Here is a 22,950-nt window from a genome sequence, read left to right on the forward strand (position 1 = left end):
GGTTCACCTACCGCATCTCCACAGCTAAAGAGTGCTGGGTTCACCTACCGCATCTCCACTAGCTAAAGATGTTCACCTACCGCATCTCCACTAGCTAAAGAGTGCTGGGTTCACCTACCGCATCTCCACTAGCTAAAGGGTTAGGGTTCACCTACCGCATCTCCACTAGCTACAGAGTGCTGGGTTCACCTACCGCATCTCCACTAGCTAAAGGGTTAGGGTTCACCTACAGCATCTCCACTAGCTAAAGGGTGCTGGGTTCACCTACCGCATCTCCACTAGCTAAAGGGTTAGGGTTCACCTACAGCATCTCCACTAGCTAAAGGGTGCTGGGTTCACCTACCGCATCTCCACTAGCTAAAGGGTTAGGGTTCACCTACCGCATCTCCACTAGCTAAAGGGTTAGGGTTCACCTACCGCATCTCCACTAGCTAAAGGGTTAGGGTTCACCTACCGCATCTCCACTAGCTAAAGAGTGCTGGGTTCACCGACCGCATCTCCACTAGCTAAAGGGTTAGGGTTCACCGACCGCATCTCCACTAGCTAAAGGGTTAGGGTTCACCTACCGCATCTCCACTAGCTAAAGGGTTAGGGTTCACCTACAGCATCTCCACTAGCTACAGAGTGCTGGGTTCACCTACCGCATCTCCACTAGCTAAAGAGTGCTGGGTTCACCTACCGCATCTCCACAAGCTAAAGGGTTAGGGTTCACCGACCGCATCTCCACTAGCTAAAGGGTTAGGGTTCACCGACCGCATCTCCACTAGCTAAAGGGTTAGGGTTCACCTACAGCATCTCCACTAGCTAAAGGTTTAGGGTTCACCTACCGCATCTCCACTAGCTAAAGGGTTAGGGTTCACCTACAGCATCTCCACTAGCTAAAGGGTTAGGGTTCACCTACAGCATCTCCACTAGCTAAAGGGTTAGGGTTCACCTACCGCATCTCCACTAGCTAAAGGGTTAGGGTTCACCTACCGCATCTCCACTAGCTAAAGGGTTAGGGTTCACCTACCGCATCTCCACTAGCTAAAGAGTGCTGGGTTCACCGACCGCATCTCCACTAGCTAAAGGGTTAGGGTTCACCTACCGCATCTCCACTAGCTAAAGGGTTAGGGTTCACCTACCGCATCTCCACAGCTAAAGAGTGCTGGGTTCACCTACCGCATCTCCACTAGCTAAAGGGTTAGGGTTCACCTACCGCATCTCCACTAGCTAAAGGGTTAGGGTTCACCTACCGCATCTCCACAGCTAAAGAGTGCTGGGTTCACCTACCGCATCTCCACTAGCTAAAGGGTTAGGGTTCACCTACCGCATCTCCACTAGCTAAAGGGTTAGGGTTCACCTACCGCATCTCCACAGCTAAAGAGTGCTGGGTTCACCTACCGCATCTCCACTAGCTAAAGGGTTAGGGTTCACCTACCGCATCTCCACTAGCTAAAGGGTTAGGGTTCACCTACAGCATCTCCACTAGCTAAAGGGTTAGGGTTCACCGACTGCATCTCCACTAGCTAAAGAGTGCTGGGTTCACCTACCGCATCTCCACTAGCTAAAGGGTTAGGGTTCACCTACAGCATCTCCACTAGCTAAAGGGTTAGGGTTCACCTACAGCATCTCCACTAGCTAAAGGGTTAGGGTTCACCTACAGCATCTCCACTAGCTAAAGAGTGCTGGGTTCACCTACCGCATCTCCACTAGCTAAAGGGTTAGGGTTCACCTACCGCATCTCCACTAGCTAAAGGGTTAGGGTTCACCTACCGCATCTCCACTAGCTAAAGAGTGCTGGGTTCACCGACCGCATCTCCACTAGCTAAAGGGTTAGGGTTCACCGACCGCATCTCCACTAGCTAAAGAGTGCTGGGTTCACCGACCGCATCTCCACTAGCTAAAGGGTTAGGGTTCACCTACCGCATCTCCACTAGCTAAAGGGTTAGGGTTCACCTACCGCATCTCCACTAGCTAAAGAGTGCTGGGTTCACCGACCGCATCTCCACTAGCTAAAGGGTTAGGGTTCACCTACCGCATCTCCACTAGCTAAAGGGTTAGGGTTCACCTACCGCATCTCCACTAGCTAAAGAGTGCTGGGTTCACCTACCGCATCTCCACTAGCTAAAGGGTTAGGGTTCACCTACAGCATCTCCACTAGCTAAAGGGTTAGGGTTCACCTACCGCATCTCCACTAGCTAAAGGGTTAGGGTTCACCTACAGCATCTCCACTAGCTAAAGGGTTAGGGTTCACCTACCGCATCTCCACTAGCTAAAGGGTTAGGGTTCACCTACCGCATCTCCACTAGCTAAAGAGTGCTGGGTTCACCTACCGCATCTCCACTAGCTAAAGAGTTAGGGTTCACCTACCGCCTCTCCACTAGCTAAAGAGTTAGGGTTCACCGACCGCATCTCCACTAGATAAAGAGTGCTGGGTTCACCTACCGCATCTCCACTAGCTAAAGGGTTAGGGTTCACCTACCGCATCTCCACTAGCTAAAGAGTTCTGGGTTCACCGACCGCATCTCCACTAGCTAAAGGGTTAGGGTTCACCTACCGCATCTCCACTAGCTAAAGGGTTAGGGTTCACCTACCGCATCTCCACTAGCTAAAGAGTGCTGGGTTCACCGACCGCATCTCCACTAGCTAAAGAGAGCTGGGTTCACCTACCGCATCTCCACTAGCTAAAGGGTTAGGGTTCACCTACAGCATCTCCACTAGCTAAAGAGAGCTGGGTTCACCTACCGCATCTCCACTAGCTAAAGGGTTAGGGTTCACCGACCGCATCTCCACTAGCTAAAGGGTTAGGGTTCACCTACAGCATCTCCACTAGCTAAAGGGTTAGGGTTCACCTACAGCATCTCCACTAGCTAAAGAGTGCTGGGTTCACCTACCGCATCTCCACTAGCTAAAGGGTTAGGGTTCACCTACCGCATCTCCACTAGCTAAAGAGTGCTGGGTTAACCTACAGCATCTCCACTAGCTAAAGGGTTAGGGTTCACCGACCGCATCTCCACTAGCTAAAGGGTTAGGGTTCACCTACAGCATCTCCACTAGCTAAAGGGTTAGGGTTCACCGACCGCATCTCCACTAGCTAAAGAGTGCTGGGTTCACCGACCGCATCTCCACTAGCTAAAGGGTGCTGGGTTGAGCCCCGAAAATAGCTGATCTACAAGCTTGTAGATCTGCTATTGTCGCTATTATTTTGTCCAAAAGTGCTCTCTTAACGATATTTCAGCCCTGGCAGAACGACCAGACCAGGCCAGGCAGAGACACGGAGGTATAGGCAGGGACGGATTAACCCCCACGAGGGCCCCTGGGCCGGTAATGTTTGCAGGGCCCCCATAGCGCGCGTGTGCATGTGTTTTTCCGTGTTTTCATCATCTTTTTAACCTAAATTTAACAAAATCAACAGCCAATGAAGGGCCCCAGGAGCCCTTTTCAGGGCGTCAAACCTAGTACCTCACGGTCCAATTTCCCTGAAGGGCCCCTGAGAGCCAAGGGCCCCATGGCCCAATGGCTAATTTGTCCCTGGGTATAGGACCCAAAGGCAGAAGGACCAGGCCAGGCAGAGACACAGAGGTATAGGACCCAAAGGCAGAAGGACCAGGCCAGGCAGAGACACAGAGGTATAGGACCCAAAGGCAGAAGGACCAGGCCAGGCAGAGAGACAGAGGTATAGGACCCAAAGGCAGAAGGACCAGGCCAGGCAGGGACACAGAGGTATAGGACCCAAAGGCAGAAGGACCAGGCCAGGCAGAGAGACAGAGGTATAGGACCCAAAGGCAGAAGGACCAGGCCAGGCAGAGAGACAGAGGTATAGGACCCAAAGGCAGAAGGACCAGGCCAGGCAGAGAGACAGAGGTATAGGACCCAAAGGCAGAAGGACCAGGCCAGGCAGAGAGACAGAGGTATAGGACCCAAAGGCAGAAGGACCAGGCCAGGCAGGGACACAGAGGTATAGGACCCAAAGGCAGAAGGACCAGGCCAGGCAGAGAGACAGAGGTATAGGACCCAAAGGCAGAAGGACCAGGCCAGGCAGAGACACAGAGGTATAGGACCCAAAGGCAGAAGGACCAGGCCAGGCAGAGAGAAGTCAATGTTCAAGAGGGTTTAATCGCGAAGAAATCACAAGGAACAAACATACTTGAAAATAACTAGGAATTACTAGGACTACACACATTAACTGAACACATCATCCGCCGACGACGAACTGACAAACGACTGAACAAACTGGGGCTTATATGGACAAAGACTAACTAGACACCAGAGTCTAGTGTCTAGTTAGTCAATCTGACACTTGAATTATGGTGACTTGTCAGTTCAAACCCACAATGCAATAGGCCTACTTGTATTACACAAACACAAAAAACACCCTACCAATTCCATTTGTCCCTCTATTTCCCCATTCCAAGTGTGTTTGTGTTATGTCTTGCTGTATGTAACGCCAGCGACGCTATTCCAAAGCCCCCTCAGGTACATTTTTAAACACATTTCAGCAATGATCATATTGGTGGGTAGATCTGGTTGAGCTGGTCATTTTGAAAGTGGCTCTCAAAAAAGTGTGGTCACCCCTGCACTATAGACACAGGTGAACTGAACCACACAACCAACACTGGGATAGGCTAACCACAGGGGTTCTCAACCCGGGGGTCGCCAGATTATTTTGGGGGGTCCCCAAGTTAAAAAAAAATTGGAAATGGAAAATGGAAATGAAGAGTTTACATAGTACATGCATAAACTTTCCTTAATGATTAGATATGGTTGTAAACACATACATTATAATTATACATACATGCATACACCTAAAGAGATCATGTGTACCGATTGGTGTGCAATGGGGATCAAATCTGAAGGAGTAAATCAGACAATCACACATTATGTTCATGATTGGAGGCATTTTGTGCAAACTGTAGAGGCCGATCTTAGCCAATCAGGATGGAATATGAAGAATCTGAAAGACCCGTTTTGTTTCATAACTAGAGATACTGTGTAACGATCTGCGTGATGGTTGGACAAGATCTGTAGTGACTACTGTAAAAAAAATACAACAAAATAAAAAATATATTTGAAAAATCTGCCCCCTGGTGGCGCTATAACAGGCCAATCTGAAAGATTTAGGGCAGAGATTATGTTCTGGCATCCACAGAAAACGCACGCACGCACGCACGCACGCACGCACGCACGCACGCACGCACGCACGCACGCGCACACACACACACACACACACACGGTGGGACTGTTAGGAGTGTAATCATGGCTCACTTCATGGTCAGCCAGGCTCTCTGATAGGAGGGTCAACGTGGCGCTGATAAATGTCTGGGGATTTAAATAGCTGAGGCTCACGAGCAGCACAGCCACCACGCTGTGTGTGTGTGTGTGTGTGTGTGTGTGTGTGTGTGTGTGTGTGTGTGTGTGTGTGTGTGTGTGTGTGTGTGTGTGTGTGTGTGTGTGTGTGTGTGTGTGTGTGTGTGTGTGTGCGCGCGCGTGCGCGCGTGTGTGTGTGCAAGCAGCACGGCCACAGAGCCACCACGCTGTGTGTGTGTGTGTGTGTGTGTGTGTGTGTGTGTGTGTGTGTGTGTGTGTGTGCTGCCCTTAACCCATCTTGACCTGAGGTCCATTTTACAAATGTCTTCTAAATCATGACAGTTTTATGAAAAACCCTATGTTTCTATGTCAGTGGTTCTCACAGGGTTAAACCCTATGTTTCTATGTCAGTGGTTCTCACAGGGTTAAACCCTATGTTTCTATGTCAGTGGTTCTCACAGGGTTAAACCCTATGTTTCTATGTCAGTGGTTCTCACAGGGTTAAACCCTATGTTTCTATGTCAGTGGTTCTCACAGGGTTAAACCCTATATGTTTCTATGTCAGTGGTTCTCACAGGGTTAAACCCTATGTTTCTATGTCAGTGGTTCTCACAGGGTTAAACCCTATGTTTATATGTCAGTGGTTCTCACAGGGTTAAACCCTATGTTTCTATGTCAGTGGTTCTCACAGGGTTAAACCCTATGTTTCTATGTCAGTGGTTCTCACAGGGTTAAACCCTATGTTTATATGTCAGTGGTGCTCAACCTTTTTCATGTCAAGGACCCGCAGAATTGTCTGTATTTGGCTGCGGACCCCCATCTGAAAATATGGCAAAGATTTGAGTTTAAAATGTTCGCTCAGTCTGAAAGAATATAGCCTATATTCAAAGATTTGCACCACATTTTCATACTTTTTTTCCCAAAATAGCTAAAGGATAACGTAATCACACAAAAAGGGTTTCCCGCCCAGAATGGGTTAAGTCTGTTTCACACTTGACTGGAAAGGTGTCGGGGGGGCAGCCGCTAATTTATAAGGTCCATTCAGACAGTAATGAATCTGATGCACTCGGTATTGTTATCGTAGAAATGAAATGAAATGGAGCTCCGCGGCGAGATGTATAATAATGACAGTGTTGGTGGGAATGACCTCCTTGGCATTTAACCCTGCAAGACCTGATTGATTGATTGATTGAAGTATTTATTCACACATTCACCGTCGCTAAAGCAAAGATTTGAGTTTAACCGCTCACCGTCGCTAAAGCAAAGATTTGAGTTTAACCGCTCACCGTCGCTAAAGCAACGATTTGAGTTTAACCGCTCACCGTCGCTAAAGCAAAGATTTGAGTTTAACCGCTCACCGTCGCTAAAGCAAAGATTTGAGTTTAACCGCTCACCGTCGCTAAAGCAAAGATTTGAGTTTAACCGCTCACCGTCGCTAAAGCAAAGATTTGAGTTTAACTGCTCACCGTCGCTAAAGCAAAAATTTGAGTTTAACCGCTCACCGTCGCTAAAGCAAAGATTTGAGTTTAACCGCTCACCGTCGCTAAAGCAAAGATTTGAGTTTAACCGCTCACCGTCGCTAAAGCAACGATTTGAGTTTAACCGCTCACCGTCGCTAAAGCAAAGATTTGAGTTTAACCGCTCACCGTCGCTAAAGCAAAGATTTGAGTTTAACCGCTCACCGTCGCTAAAGCAAAGATTTGAGTTTAACCGCTCACCGTCGCTAAAGCAAAGATTTGAGTTTAACCGCTCACCGTCGCTAAAGCAAAGATTTGAGTTTAACCGCTCACCGTCGCTAAAGCAAAGATTTGAGTTTAACCGCTCACCGTCGCTAAAGCAAAGATTTGAGTTTAACCGCTCACCGTCACTAAAGCAAAGATTTGAGTTTAACCGCTCACCGTCGCTAAAGCAAAGATTTGAGTTTAACCGCTCACCGTCGCTAAAGCAAAGATTTGAGTTTAACCGCTCACCGTCGCTAAAGCAAAGATTTGAGTTTAACCGCTCACCATCGCTAAAGCAAAGATTTGAGTTTAACCGCTCACCGTCGCTAAAGCAAAGATTTGAGTTTAACCGCTCACCGTCGCTAAAGCAAAGATTTGAGTTTAACCGCTCACCGTCGCTAAAGCAAAGATTTGAGTTTAACCGCTCACCGTCGCTAAAGCAAAGATTTGAGTTTAACCGCTCACCGTCGCTAAAGCAAAGATTTGAGTTTAACCGATCACCGTCGCTAAAGCAAAGATTTGAGTTTAACCGCTCACCGTCGCTAAAGCAAAGATTTTAGTTTAACCGCTCACCGTCGCTAAAGCAAAGATTTGAGTTTAACCGCTCAGCCTCACCGTCGCTAAATAATTCGACCAGAGTTTGAGAACCACTGGTTTAGTAGAGCAAAGGTTACACAACTGTAGGATGATGTCAATTAAGCCATTTCGGCCTGACGTCGAAATTACAAAAATAAGTCTTCTGAAAGAATATATATATATATATATATATATATATATATTCAAAGATGTGTGCCGCATTTTCACGATTTTTCAAAAATAGCAGACCTACAAGCTTGTAGCGCGCCACTTGGTGGCGTGCTATGAGCTTGTAGATCTGCTATTTTTCAATAGCTAAAGCATAACATAATGCTAACACCAAAAGGGGTTCCCGCCCAAAATGGGTTAAGACCTCACACTCACACTGCGCAAAAAGCATGGAATACGGACGTGTATATTACAGGAAACTCCCGTTAAACATTCCAACAAACTCCGGTAAACTCCCAAATTGTACCATCACACCTGTATATTACCGTATTATTACTGTATATGCTGCTAAACTCGAGGTTTACGATTTATAATTGCCCTTTTCACGCAGTGACGATAACCTAATAATGGTTGGACTATGTTGTGACGTTGGCATAAGGAGACATAATGTGTGTGCAGTTACTGCCGTCTTCCCACAGTGACCAGCAGGGGGTGATATTCAGCATATGGATTCCTTAAATGTGCCTTAAACCCCGTGGTGCGTGCCATTTGACCTCTGACCTTCTAGATGTTGCCGGCCAGCTGTGTGTCTTTGGCTGCCTGGCTGGTGAGAATCAATCTGCCCTTTCTGACACACACACACACACACACACACACACACACACACACACACACACACACACACACACACACACACACACACACACACACACACACACACAGGACAGACAACGTATGAAATGTTGATGTTTAACCTACTTAAACCCTATATTCTCTATTGGTCTGAATCATTGTTGTTTTTGGCAGCAAATTTCTATTTTAGTTTTAGTCCTAGTCTTTTAGTCCTTTAGTCACCTGGAATGTTTTAAGTTTTAGTCTATTTTTAGTCGACTAAATATCATAAGATTTTAGTCGACTAAATCTACAGTAGATTTAGTCGACTCAAATGTATTTTGGCGGGCCTTGATGCCGTCGTATAATGACTGAAAATATCCGATCTACAAGCTCACACCGCGTCGCGTGTGAGTGTAAAATGACATAACATTTTATTCTAGTTTGTATTTGTTGATGAAATTGTCAATTATATTTGGTCTTACTTTTAGTCATCATATCTTAAAAATCACACCCGTGTGAACTGAGTGGTGTAAGGTTTTATATAGCATGATCAGCTGTGGTCTGACGTAATGTCTGACGTCCGATGTGAGGTATTATATAAGGTAAGGTATTATATAGCCTGATCAGCTCTGATCTGACGTAATTAAATCACACCCGGATGTGATTTCACAACTGGCTTTTTTTGTGCAGAAAAAATTACCATGGTTGCTACGGTCATCCAGTTCACCCGGGTGTTATAGCCCATTGTCTCGGAGTGATTTTCATCTTTTTTTCAAATCCTCAAAAATGATGAAAAACGGCATGCTATAGTATGCCGTCCGAGGCCATGGGCTATAGCCCATGGTCTCGGAGTGTTTTTCATCATTTTTGAGGATTTGAAAAAAAGATGAAAATCACTCCGAGACAATGGACTATAGCCCATATATATAGTTTTTCTCAGCTCAATCAACAGGACCAGAACACACCTGGGCTGGCTGCCAGGATCACATCCACCAATGGGGAGGCTGTCTGTGTCCTGTCATGGTTTCTCCTCTGTATTATCTGATTAACATCCACGATTACACTTAAAAGCACTAAAGACACCTTTGATGCACAGCACCATTCAAATGCTCTGTACATGATCCCTAGGCCCCATTTGAAAAGTGACACCAAGAAGAACAACTTACAACCTAAAAATCACTGAGAGCTCAGTGGCACCCTTGTTAAGATGATGTCCATGTGAGCCAGAGGTTGTGAGTTCAAATCCAGGCTGAGTTTCTGCTACTTTCACCTTGCAGCATGTTTTGGAGAATAACATCCAGAAGAGAACTGGAAAGAGATGGAAAGCTGAGGAGATTCTCAGAGAGCATGGTGGCCTCTGTGATAAGCTGCTCTCTATGTGAACCACAGGTCGTGGGTTCAAGTTCAGCCCATGGCCTCAGACGGCATACTACAGCATGCCGTTTTTCATCATTTTTTAGGATTAAAAAAAAAGACGAAAATCACTCCCGAGACCATGGGCTATAGCCCATGGCCTCGGACTTTATACTATAGCATGCCGTTTTTCATCATTTTTAAGGATTTGAAAAAAAGATGAAAATCACTCCGAGACAATGGACTATAGCCCATGGTCTCGGAGTGATTTTCGTCTTTTTTTCAAATTCTCAAAAATGAAGAAAAACACTCCGAGACCATGGGCTATAGCCCATGGCCTCGGACGGCATACTATAGCATGCCGTTTTTCATCATTTTTGAGGATTTGAAAAAAAGACGAAAATCACTCCGAGACAATGGACTATAGCCCATGGTCTCGGAGTGATTTTCGTCTTTTTTTCAAATCCTCAAAAATGATGAAAAACACTCCGAGACCATGGGCTATAGCCCATGGCCTCGGACGGCATACTATAGCATGCCGTTTTTCATCATTTTTGAGGATTTGAAAAAAAGATGAAAATCACTCCGAGACAATGGACTATAGCCCATATATATAGTTTTTCTCAGCTCAATCAACAGGACCAGAACACACCTGGGCTGGCTGCCAGGATCACATCCACCAATGGGGAGGCTGTCTGTGTCCTGTCATGGTTTCTCCTCTGTATTATCTGATTAACATCCACGATTACACTTAAAAGCACTAAAGACACCTTTGATGCACAGCACCATTCAAATGCTCTGTACATGATCCCTAGGCCCCATTTGAAAAGTGACACCAAGAAGAACAACTTACAACCTAAAAATCACACCCGTGTGAACTGAGTGGTGTAAGGTTTTATATAGCATGATCAGCTGTGGTCTGACGTAATGTCTAACGTAATGAAATAAGGTAAGGTATTATGTAGCCTGATCAGCTCTGATCTGACGTAATGAAATCACACCCGGATGTGATTTCACAACTGGCTTTTTCTGTGCAGAGAAAATGACCATGGTTGCTACGGTCATCCAGTTCACCCGGGTGTGATTTAATTACGTCAGAAATTATTTTGAACATAGCAACCATGCTCATTTTTTTCTGCACACAAAAGCCAGTTGTAGGAGTGGTTTACACCACTCAAAAATCACTGAGAGCTCAGTGGCACCCTTGTTAAGATGATGTCCATGTGAGCCAGAGGTTGTGAGTTCAAATCCGGCTGAGTTCCTGCTACTTTCGCCTTGCAGCATGTTTTGGAGAATAACATCCAGAAGAGAACTGGAAAGAGATGGAAAGCTGAGGAGATTCTCAGAGAGCATGGTGGCCTCTGTGATAAGCTGCTCTCTATGTGAACCACAGGTCGTGGGTTCAAGTTCAGCCCATGGCCTCAGACGGCATACTACAGCATGCCGTTTTTCATCATTTTTTAGGATTTAAAAAAAAGACGAAAATCACTCCGAGACCATGGGCTATAGCCCATGGCCTCGGACTTCATACTATAGCATGCCGTTTTTCATCATTTTTGAGGATTTGAAAAAAAGATGAAAATCACTCCGAGACAATGGACTATAGCCCATGGTCTCGGAGTGATTTTCGTCTTTTTTTTCAAATCCTCAAAAATGATGAAAAACACTCCGAGACCATGGGCTATAGCCCATGGCCTCGGACGGCATACTATAGCATGCCGTTTTTCATCATTTTTGAGGATTTGAAAAAAAGATGAAAATCACTCCGAGACAATGGACTATAGCCCATATATATAGTTTTTCTCAGCTCAATCAACAGGACCAGAACACACCTGGGCTGGCTGCCAGGATCACATCCACCAATGGGGAGGCTGTCTGTGTCCTGTCATGGTTTCTCCTCTGTATTATCTGATTAACATCCACGATTACACTTAAAAGCACTAAAGACACCTTTGATGCACAGCACCATTCAAATGCTCTGTACATGATCCCTAGGCCCCATTTGAAAAGTGACACCAAGAAGAACAACTTACAACCTAAAAATCACTGAGAGCTCAGTGGCACCCTTGTTAAGATGATGTCCATGTGAGCCAGAGGTTGTGAGTTCAAATCCGGCTGAGTTCCTGCTACTTTCACCTTGCAGCATGTTTTGGAGAATAACATCCAGAAGAGAACTGGAAAGAGATGGAAAGCTGAGGAGATTCTCAGAGAGCATGGTGGCCTCTGTGATAAGCTGCTCTCTATGTGAACCACAGGTCGTGGGTTCAAGTTCAGCCCATGGCCTCAGACGGCATACTACAGCATGCCGTTTTTCATCATTTTTTAGGATTTAAAAAAAAGACGAAAATCACTCCGAGACCATGGGCTATAGCCCATGGCCTCGGACTTCATACTATAGCATGCCGTTTTTCATCATTTTTGAGGATTTGAAAAAAAGATGAAAATCACTCCGAGACAATGGACTATAGCCCATGGTCTCGGAGTGATTTTCGTCTTTTTTTCAAATCCTCAAAAATGATGAAAAACACTCCGAGACCATGGGCTATAGCCCATGGCCTCGGACGGCATACTATAGCATGCCGTTTTTCATCATTTTTGAGGATTTGAAAAAAAGATGAAAATCACTCCGAGACAATGGACTATAGCCCATGGTCTCGGAGTGATTTTCGTCTTTTTTTCAAATCCTCAAAAATGATGAAAAACACTCCGAGACCATGGGCTATAGCCCATGGCCTCGGACGGCATACTATAGCATGCCGTTTTTCATCATTTTTGAGGATTTGAAAAAAAGATGAAAATCACTCCGAGACAATGGACTATAGCCCATATATATAGTTTTTCTCAGCTCAATCAACAGGACCAGAACACACCTGGGCTGGCTGCCAGGATCACATCCACCAATGGGGAGGCTGTCTGTGTCCTGTCATGGTTTCTCCTCTGTATTATCTGATTAACATCCACGATTACACTTAAAAGCACTAAAGACACCTTTGATGCACAGCACCATTCAAATGCTCTGTACATGATCCCTAGGCCCCATTTGAAAAGTGACACCAAGAACAACAACTTACAACCTAAAAATCACTGAGAGCTCAGTGGCACCCTTGTTAAGATGATGTCCATGTGAGCCAGAGGTTGTGAGTTCAAATCCGGCTGAGTTCCTGCTACTTTCACCTTGCAGCATGTTTTGGAGAATAACATCCAGAAGAGAACTGGAAAGAGATGGAAAGCTGAGGAGATTCTCAGAGAGCATGGTGGCCTCTGTGATAAGCTGCTCTCTATGTGAACCACAGGTCGTGGGTTCAAGTTCAGCCCATGGCCTCAGACGGCATACTACAGCATGCCGTTTTTCATCATTTTTTAGGATTAAAAAAAAAGACGAAAATCACTCCGAGACCATGGGCTATAGCCCATGGCCTCGGACTTTATACTATAGCATGCCGTTTTTCATCATTTTTAAGGATTTGAAAAAAAGATGAAAATCACTCCGAGACAATGGACTATAGCCCATGGTATCGGAGTGATTTTCGTCTTTTTTTCAAATTCTCAAAAATGAAGAAAAACACTCCGAGACCATGGGCTATAGCCCATGGCCTCGGACGGCATACTATAGCATGCCGTTTTTCATCATTTTTGAGGATTTGAAAAAAAGACGAAAATCACTCCGAGACAATGGACTATAGCCCATGGTCTCGGAGTGATTTTCGTCTTTTTTTCAAATCCTCAAAAATGATGAAAAACACTCCGAGACCATGGGCTATAGCCCATGGCCTCGGACGGCATACTATAGCATGCCGTTTTTCATCATTTTTGAGGATTTGAAAAAAAGATGAAAATCACTCCGAGACAATGGACTATAGCCCATATATATAGTTTTTCTCAGCTCAATCAACAGGACCAGAACACACCTGGGCTGGCTGCCAGGATCACATCCACCAATGGGGAGGCTGTCTGTGTCCTGTCATGGTTTCTCCTCTGTATTATCTGATTAACATCCACGATTACACTTAAAAGCACTAAAGACACCTTTGATGCACAGCACCATTCAAATGCTCTGTACATGATCCCTAGGCCCCATTTGAAAAGTGACACCAAGAAGAACAACTTACAACCTAAAAATCACTGAGAGCTCAGTGGCACCCTTGTTAAGATGATGTCCATGTGAGCCAGAGGTTGTGAGTTCAAATCCGGCTGAGTTCCTGCTACTTTCACCTTGCAGCATGTTTTGGAGAATAACATCCAGAAGAGAACTGGAAAGAGATGGAAAGCTGAGGAGATTCTCAGAGAGCATGGTGGCCTCTGTGATAAGCTGCTCTCTATGTGAACCACAGGTCGTGGGTTCAAGTTCAGCCCATGGCCTCAGACGGCATACTACAGCATGCCGTTTTTCATAATTTTTTAGGATTTAAAAAAAAGACGAAAATCACTCCGAGACCATGGGCTATAGCCCATGGCCTCGGACTTCATACTATAGCATGCCGTTTTTCATCATTTTTGAGGATTTGAAAAAAAGATGAAAATCACTCCGAGACAATGGACTATAGCCCATGGTCTCGGAGTGATTTTCGTCTTTTTTTCAAATCCTCAAAAATGATGAAAAACACTCCGAGACCATGGGCTATAGCCCATGGCCTCGGACGGCATACTATAGCATGCCGTTTTTCATCATTTTTGAGGATTTGAAAAAAAGATGAAAATCACTCCGAGACAATGGACTATAGCCCATATATATAGTTTTTCTCAGCTCAATCAACAGGACCAGAACACACCTGGGCTGGCTGCCAGGATCACATCCACCAATGGGGAGGCTGTCTGTGTCCTGTCATGGTTTCTCCTCTGTATTATCTGATTAACATCCACGATTACACTTAAAAGCACTAAAGACACCTTTGATGCACAGCACCATTCAAATGCTCTGTACATGATCCCTAGGCCCCATTTGAAAAGTGACACCAAGAAGAACAACTTACAACCTAAAAATCACTGAGAGCTCAGTGGCACCCTTGTTAAGATGATGTCCATGTGAGCCAGAGGTTGTGAGTTCAAATCCGGCTGAGTTCCTGCTACTTTCACCTTGCAGCATGTTTTGGAGAATAACATCCAGAAGAGAACTGGAAAGAGATGGAAAGCTGAGGAGATTCTCAGAGAGCATGGTGGCCTCTGTGATAAGCTGCTCTCTATGTGAACCACAGGTCGTGGGTTCAAGTTCAGCCCATGGCCTCAGACGGCATACTACAGCATGCCGTTTTTCATCATTTTTTAGGATTTAAAAAAAAGACGAAAATCACTCCGAGACCATGGGCTATAGCCCATGGCCTCGGACTTCATACTATAGCATGCCGTTTTTCATCATTTTTGAGGATTTGAAAAAAAGATGAAAATCACTCCGAGACAATGGACTATAGCTCATGGTCTCGGAGTGATTTTCGTCTTTTTTTCAAATCCTCAAAAATGATGAAAAACACTCCGAGACCATGGGCTATAGCCCATGGCCTCGGACGGCATACTATAGCATGCCGTTTTTCATCATTTTTGAGGATTTGAAAAAAAGACGAAAATCACTCCGAGACAATGGACTATAGCCCATGGTCTCGGAGTGATTTTCGTCTTTTTTTCAAATCCTCAAAAATGATGAAAAACACTCCGAGACCATGGGCTATAGCCCATGGCCTCGGACGGCATACTATAGCATGCCGTTTTTCATCATTTTTGAGGATTTGAAAAAAAGATGAAAATCACTCCGAGACAATGGACTATAGCCCATATATATAGTTTTTCTCAGCTCAATCAACAGGACCAGAACACACCTGGGCTGGCTGCCAGGATCACATCCACCAATGGGGAGGCTGTCTGTGTCCTGTCATGGTTTCTCCTCTGTATTATCTGATTAACATCCACGATTACACTTAAAAGCACTAAAGACACCTTTGATGCACAGCACCATTCAAATGCTCTGTACATGATCCCTAGGCCCCATTTGAAAAGTGACACCAAGAAGAACAACTTACAACCTAAAAATCACTGAGAGCTCAGTGGCACCCTTGTTAAGATGATGTCCATGTGAGCCAGAGGTTGTGAGTTCAAATCCGGCTGAGTTCCTGCTACTTTCACCTTGCAGCATGTTTTGGAGAATAACATCCAGAAGAGAACTGGAAAGAGATGGAAAGCTGAGGAGATTCTCAGAGAGCATGGTGGCCTCTGTGATAAGCTGCTCTCTATGTGAACCACAGGTCGTGGGTTCAAGTTCAGCCCATGGCCTCAGACGGCATACTACAGCATGCCGTTTTTCATCATTTTTTAGGATTTAAAAAAAAGACGAAAATCACTCCGAGACCATGGGCTATAGCCCATGGCCTCGGACTTCATACTATAGCATGCCGTTTTTCATCATTTTTGAGGATTTGAAAAAAAGATGAAAATCACTCCGAGACAATGGACTATAGCCCATGGTCTCGGAGTGATTTTCGTCTTTTTTTCAAATCCTCAAAAATGATGAAAAACACTCCGAGACCATGGGCTATAGCCCATGGCCTCGGACGGCATACTATAGCATGCCGTTTTTCATCATTTTTGAGGATTTGAAAAAAAGATGAAAATCACTCCGAGACAATGGACTATAGCCCATATATATAGTTTTTCTCAGCTCAATCAACAGGACCAGAACACACCTGGGCTGGCTGCCAGGATCACATCCACCAATGGGGAGGCTGTCTGTGTCCTGTCATGGTTTCTCCTCTGTATTATCTGATTAACATCCACGATTACACTTAAAAGCACTAAAGACACCTTTGATGCACAGCACCATTCAAATGCTCTGTACATGATCCCTAGGCCCCATTTGAAAAGTGACACCAAGAAGAACAACTTACAACCTAAAAATCACTGAGAGCTCAGTGGCACCCTTGTTAAGATGATGTCCATGTGAGCCAGAGGTTGTGAGTTCAAATCCGGCTGAGTTCCTGCTACTTTCACCTTGCAGCATGTTTTGGAGAATAACATCCAGAAGAGAACTGGAAAGAGATGGAAAGCTGAGGAGATTCTCAGAGAGCATGGTGGCCTCTGTGATAAGCTGCTCTCTATGTGAACCACAGGTCGTGGGTTCAAGTTCAGCCCATGGCCTCAGACGGCATACTACAGCATGCCGTTTTTCATCATTTTTTAGGATTTAAAAAAAAGACGAAAATCACTCCGAGACCATGGGCTATAGCCCATGGCCTCGGACTTCATACTATAGCATGCCGTTTTTCATCATTTTTGAGGATTTGAAAAAAAGATGAAAATCACTCCGAGACAATGGACTATAGCTCATGGTCTCGGAGTGATTTTCGTCTTTTTTTCAAATCCTCAAAAATGATGAAAAACACTCCGAGACCATGGGCTATAGCCCATGGCCTCGGACGGCATACTATAGCATGCCGTTTTTCATCATTTTTGAGGATTTGAAAAAAATATGAAAATCACTCCGAGACAATGGACTATAGCCCATATATATAGTTTTTCTCAGCTCAATCAACAGGACCAGAACACACCTGGGCTGGCTGCCAGGATCACATCCACCAATGGGGAGGCTGTCTGTGTCCTGTCATGGTTTCTCCTCTGTATTATCTGATTAACATCCACGATTACACTTAAAAGCACTAAAGACACCTTTGATGCACAGCACCATTCAAATGCTCTGTACATGATCCCTAGGCCCCATTTGAAAAGTGACACCAAGAAGAACAACTTACAACCTAAAAATTACTGAGAGCTCAGTGGCACCCTTGTTAAGATGATGTCCATGTGAGCCAGAGGTTGTGAGTTCAAATCCGGCTGAGTTCCTGCTACTTTCACCTTGCAGCATGTTTTGGAGAATAACATCCAGAAGAGAACTGGAAAGAGATGGAAAGCTGAGGAGATTCTCAGAGAGCATGGTGGCCTCTGTGATAAGCTGCTCTCTATGTGAACCACAGGTCGTGGGTTCAAGTTCAGCCCATGGCCTCAGACGGCATACTACAGCATGCCGTTTTTCATCATTTTTTAGGATTTAAAAAAAAGACGAAAATCACTCCGAGACCATGGGCTATAGCCCATGGCCTCGGACTTCATACTATAGCATGCCGTTTTTCATCATTTTTGAGGATTTGAAAAAAAGATGAAAATCACTCCGAGACAATGGACTATAGCCCATGGTCTCGGAGTGATTTTCGTCTTTTTTTCAAATCCTCAAAAATGATGAAAAACACTCCGAGACCATGGGCTATAGCCCATGGCCTCGGACGGCATACTATAGCATGCCGTTTTTCATCATTTTTGAGGATTTGAAAAAAAGATGAAAATCACTCCGAGACAATGGACTATAGCCCATGGTCTCGGAGTGATTTTCGTCTTTTTTTCAAATCCTCAAAAATGATGAAAAACACTCCGAGACCATGGGCTATAGCCCATGGCCTCGGACGGCATACTATAGCATGCCGTTTTTCATCATTTTTGAGGATTTGAAAAAAAGATGAAAATCACTCCGAGACAATGGACTATAGCCCATATATATAGTTTTTCTCAGCTCAATCAACAGGACCAGAACACACCTGGGCTGGCTGCCAGGATCACATCCACCAATGGGGAGGCTGTCTGTGTCCTGTCATGGTTTCTCCTCTGTATTATCTGATTAACATCCACGATTACACTTAAAAGCACTAAAGACACCTTTGATGCACAGCACCATTCAAATGCTCTGTACATGATCCCTAGGCCCCATTTGAAAAGTGACACCAAGAAGAACAACTTACAACCTAAAAATCACTGAGAGCTCAGTGGCACCCTAGTTAAGATGATGTCCATGTGAGCCAGAGGTTGTGAGTTCAAATCCGGCTGAGTTCCTGCTACTTTCACCTTGCAGCATGTTTTGGAGAATAACATCCAGAAGAGAACTGGAAAGAGATGGAAAGCTGAGGAGATTCTCAGAGAGCATGGTGGCCTCTGTGATAAGCTGCTCTCTATGTGAACCACAGGTCGTGGGTTCAAGTTCAGCCCATGGCCTCAGACGGCATACTACAGCATGCCGTTTTTCATCATTTTTTAGGATTAAAAAAAAAGACGAAAATCACTCCGAGACCATGGGCTATAGCCCATGGCCTCGGACTTTATACTATAGCATGCCGTTTTTCATCATTTTTAAGGATTTGAAAAAAAGATGAAAATCACTCCGAGACAATGGACTATAGCCCATGGTCTCGGAGTGATTTTCGTCTTTTTTTCAAATTCTCAAAAATGAAGAAAAACACTCCGAGACCATGGGCTATAGCCCATGGCCTCGGACGGCATACTATAGCATGCCGTTTTTCATCATTTTTGAGGATTTGAAAAAAAGACGAAAATCACTCCGAGACAATGGACTATAGCCCATGGTCTCGGAGTGATTTTCGTCTTTTTTTCAAATCCTCAAAAATGATGAAAAACACTCCGAGACCATGGGCTATAGCCCATGGCCTCGGACGGCATACTATAGCATGCCGTTTTTCATCATTTTTGAGGATTTGAAAAAAAGATGAAAATCACTCCGAGACAATGGACTATAGCCCATATATATAGTTTTTCTCAGCTCAATCAACAGGACCAGAACACACCTGGGCTGGCTGCCAGGATCACATCCACCAATGGGGAGGCTGTCTGTGTCCTGTCATGGTTTCTCCTCTGTATTATCTGATTAACATCCACGATTACACTTAAAAGCACTAAAGACACCTTTGATGCACAGCACCATTCAAATGCTCTGTACATGATCCCTAGGCCCCATTTGAAAAGTGACACCAAGAAGAACAACTTACAACCTAAAAATCACTGAGAGCTCAGTGGCACCCTTGTTAAGATGATGTCCATGTGAGCCAGAGGTTGTGAGTTCAAATCCGGCTGAGTTCCTGCTACTTTCACCTTGCAGCATGTTTTGGAGAATAACATCCAGAAGAGAACTGGAAAGAGATGGAAAGCTGAGGAGATTCTCAGAGAGCATGGTGGCCTCTGTGATAAGCTGCTCTCTATGTGAACCACAGGTCGTGGGTTCAAGTTCAGCCCATGGCCTCAGACGGCATACTACAGCATGCCGTTTTTCATCATTTTTTAGGATTTAAAAAAAAGACGAAAATCACTCCGAGACCATGGGCTATAGCCCATGGCCTCGGACTTCATACTATAGCATGCCGTTTTTCATCATTTTTGAGGATTTGAAAAAAAGATGAAAATCACTCCGAGACAATGGACTATAGCCCATGGTCTCGGAGTGATTTTCGTCTTTTTTTCAAATCCTCAAAAATGATGAAAAACACTCCGAGACCATGGGCTATAGCCCATGGCCTCGGACGGCATACTATAGCATGCCGTTTTTCATCATTTTTGAGGATTTGAAAAAAAGATGAAAATCACTCCGAGACAATGGACTATAGCCCATATATATAGTTTTTCTCAGCTCAATCAACAGGACCAGAACACACCTGGGCTGGCTGCCAGGATCACATCCACCAATGGGGAGGCTGTCTGTGTCCTGTCATGGTTTCTCCTCTGTATTATCTGATTAACATCCACGATTACACTTAAAAGCACTAAAGACACCTTTGATGCACAGCACCATTCAAATGCTCTGTACATGATCCCTAGGCCCCATTTGAAAAGTGACACCAAGAAGAACAACTTACAACCTAAAAATCACTGAGAGCTCAGTGGCACCCTTGTTAAGATGATGTCCATGTGAGCCAGAGGTTGTGAGTTCAAATCCGGCTGAGTTCCTGCTACTTTCACCTTGCAGCATGTTTTGGAGAATAACATCCAGAAGAGAACTGGAAAGAGATGGAAAGCTGAGGAGATTCTCAGAGAGCATGGTGGCCTCTGTGATAAGCTGCTCTCTATGTGAACCACAGGTCGTGGGTTCAAGTTCAGCCCATGGCCTCAGACGGCATACTACAGCATGCCGTTTTTCATCATTTTTTAGGATTAAAAAAAAAGACGAAAATCACTCCGAGACCATGGGCTATAGCCCATGGCCTCGGACTTTATACTATAGCATGCCGTTTTTCATCATTTTTAAGGATTTGAAAAAAAGATGAAAATCACTCCGAGACAATGGACTATAGCCCATGGTCTCGGAGTGATTTTCGTCTTTTTTTCAAATTCTCAAAAATGAAGAAAAACACTCCGAGACCATGGGCTATAGCCCATGGCCTCGGACGGCATACTATAGCATGCCGTTTTTCATCATTTTTGAGGATTTGAAAAAAAGACGAAAATCACTCCGAGACAATGGACTATAGCCCATGGTCTCGGAGTGATTTTCGTCTTTTTTTCAAATCCTCAAAAATGATGAAAAACACTCCGAGACCATGGGCTATAGCCCATGGCCTCGGACGGCATACTATAGCATGCCGTTTTTCATCATTTTTGAGGATTTGAAAAAAAGATGAAAATCACTCCGAGACAATGGACTATAGCCCATATATATAGTTTTTCTCAGCTCAATCAACAGGACCAGAACACACCTGGGCTGGCTGCCAGGATCACATCCACCAATGGGGAGGCTGTCTGTGTCCTGTCATGGTTTCTCCTCTGTATTATCTGATTAACATCCACGATTACACTTAAAAGCACTAAAGACACCTTTGATGCACAGCACCATTCAAATGCTCTGTACATGATCCCTAGGCCCCATTTGAAAAGTGACACCAAGAAGAACAACTTACAACCTAAAAATCACTGAGAGCTCAGTGGCACCCTTGTTAAGATGATGTCCATGTGAGCCAGAGGTTGTGAGTTCAAATCCGGCTGAGTTCCTGCTACTTTCACCTTGCAGCATGTTTTGGAGAATAACATCCAGAAGAGAACTGGAAAGAGATGGAAAGCTGAGGAGATTCTCAGAGAGCATGGTGGCCTCTGTGATAAGCTGCTCTCTATGTGAACCACAGGTCGTGGGTTCAAGTTCAGCCCATGGCCTCAGACGGCATACTACAGCATGCCGTTTTTCATCATTTTTTAGGATTTAAAAAAAAGACGAAAATCACTCCGAGACCATGGGCTATAGCCCATGGCCTCGGACTTCATACTATAGCATGCCGTTTTTCATCATTTTTGAGGATTTGAAAAAAAGATGAAAATCACTCCGAGACAATGGACTATAGCCCATGGTCTCGGAGTGATTTTCGTCTTTTTTTCAAATCCTCAAAAATGATGAAAAACACTCCGAGACCATGGGCTATAGCCCATGGCCTCGGACGGCATACTATAGCATGCCGTTTTTCATCATTTTTGAGGATTTGAAAAAAAGATGAAAATCACTCCGAGACAATGGACTATAGCCCATATATATAGTTTTTCTCAGCTCAATCAACAGGACCAGAACACACCTGGGCTGGCTGCCAGGATCACATCCACCAATGGGGAGGCTGTCTGTGTCCTGTCATGGTTTCTCCTCTGTATTATCTGATTAACATCCACGATTACACTTAAAAGCACTAAAGACACCTTTGATGCACAGCACCATTCAAATGCTCTGTACATGATCCCTAGGCCCCATTTGAAAAGTGACACCAAGAAGAACAACTTACAACCTAAAAATCACTGAGAGCTCAGTGGCACCCTTGTTAAGATGATGTCCATGTGAGCCAGAGGTTGTGAGTTCAAATCCGGCTGAGTTCCTGCTACTTTCACCTTGCAGCATGTTTTGGAGAATAACATCCAGAAGAGAACTGGAAAGAGATGGAAAGCTGAGGAGATTCTCAGAGAGCATGGTGGCCTCTGTGATAAGCTGCTCTCTATGTGAACCACAGGTCGTGGGTTCAAGTTCAGCCCATGGCCTCAGACGGCATACTACAGCATGCCGTTTTTCATCATTTTTTAGGATTTAAAAAAAAGACGAAAATCACTCCGAGACCATGGGCTATAGCCCATGGCCTCGGACTTCATACTATAGCATGCCGTTTTTCATCATTTTTGAGGATTTGAAAAAAAGATGAAAATCACTCCGAGACAATGGACTATAGCTCATGGTCTCGGAGTGATTTTCGTCTTTTTTTCAAATCCTCAAAAATGATGAAAAACACTCCGAGACCATGGGCTATAGCCCATGGCCTCGGACGGCATACTATAGCATGCCGTTTTTCATCATTTTTGAGGATTTGAAAAAAAGATGAAAATCACTCCGAGACAATGGACTATAGCCCATGGTCTCGGAGTGATTTTCGTCTTTTTTTCAAATCCTCAAAAATGA

The sequence above is a fragment of the Electrona antarctica genome, assembly GCF_951216825.1.
Source record: "Electrona antarctica genome assembly, chromosome: 6".
Lineage (NCBI taxonomy): Eukaryota > Metazoa > Chordata > Actinopteri > Myctophiformes > Myctophidae > Electrona > Electrona antarctica.